This window comes from Heptranchias perlo, unplaced genomic scaffold (assembly GCF_035084215.1).
Source record: "Heptranchias perlo isolate sHepPer1 unplaced genomic scaffold, sHepPer1.hap1 HAP1_SCAFFOLD_50, whole genome shotgun sequence".
NCBI lineage: Eukaryota > Metazoa > Chordata > Chondrichthyes > Hexanchiformes > Hexanchidae > Heptranchias > Heptranchias perlo.
The window spans coordinates 2,770,061-2,771,328 of record NW_027139516.1 but is presented as its reverse complement, the minus strand read 5'-3'; the positions used below and the strand labels follow the sequence as shown (position 1 = coordinate 2,771,328).

The following is a 1,268-nucleotide window of genomic DNA, read 5'->3' as shown; positions in this document are numbered from 1 at the left end:
TGCCTTCTCTGAGGATTGAACTCAGGACCTTCAGATTATGAGACTGACGCGCTGCCTGCTGCGCTAAGAAGGCACTTGATGTATAAATCTCCAGGCAGCTCTATCAAGTAGGACAGTTTGCAAGGTGTAAAATCATAAACTGATCGGCAGTTTGCAAAAACTCTCCATCCAGGTGGAAATCGAACCAACAATCTTCTGAATTTTGGTCAGACACGTTCCCCATTGCTCGACTGACCAAAGGTGTGTCGAGTAAGTCGGAGCTCACACGCTCACAGCGCTGCGGTATGAGCAGGTACCGAGTCAGTCTCGGTCATGCCCTCACGACTCCACGAGTCCGGGAGTGTCAAAAGGCGCACGGTGAACAATCACCAAAGCGAGGGACCTTTGCTGCTTCCCTTCGAGAGCTCAGCTGGTAGTGTGGAAAACTTGTAGAGATTAAAACTTGAAAGCACAATCACTCTTAAATCGTTGGTTTAATTCTGGCTCAAAATAATGAACGTGCTTTTGGAGTAAGCGGTATTGAGCTCAAGGCCGCATTCTTAACTTTACAGACTGCTTCCTGCTTCAAATGTTGGCATTTGTCCTTTCTCAAACCTGAAAGCTTTCTGTGTCTGTCCGAACACGGCTGTTTTGCTCGAGCATTTGCCTCTGCTCACCAGCAGGGAGCGCCTTTGTGCAACAACACGTCAAACCGGACTCACTTTCAGGCAAAAAAGACTTCTCTCAGTCTTTCGGACAGGTCTCTCGCTGCTCAAAGGAGTGCGGTTGAGCGGCAATTTTATTTTCAAAATATACTTTATTTCATAATATTTAATGATACCTGCAGTTCAGGGTAAGAATCGCAATTTCAATTCTAAACAATACAAAACAGATTGCACTCACTATGATCCCGTTATTTCAATACAATAAACAGTGCATACAAAGTACAGGACATATCTTATAATACATTCCGTATAATAAAAGGTGGGATGGGTTTACACGGTGCTCTTTCCCCATAGGGCCCTTGCGTAGGCCGCAACGCGCCTCAGTGTATCCCGCAGCATGTTCTCCTGGACCTTGGAGTGTGCCAGTCGGCAACACTCGGTCGTGGACAGCTCCTTCAGCTGGAAGACCAGCAGGTTTCGGGCGTGCCAAAGGGCCTCCTTCAACGAGTTGATGGTCTTCCAGTAGCAGTTGATATCTGTCTCGGTGTGCCTCCCGGGGAACAGTCCATAGAGCACAGCGTCCTGTGTTACTGAGGTGTTGGGGATGAACTGGGACAGATACCA

The 1,268-nt window shown here is 47.6% G+C and overlaps 1 non-coding gene across 1 annotated transcript; it reads right to left on the bottom strand.

Moving 5' to 3' along the window:
• trnam-cau (transfer RNA methionine (anticodon CAU)) lies at positions 1–73 on the bottom strand. Its single transcript has one exon. It is a non-coding gene; the product is annotated as a tRNA-Met (tRNA).
• Between the last annotated feature and the right edge of the window lie 1,195 nt (positions 74–1,268).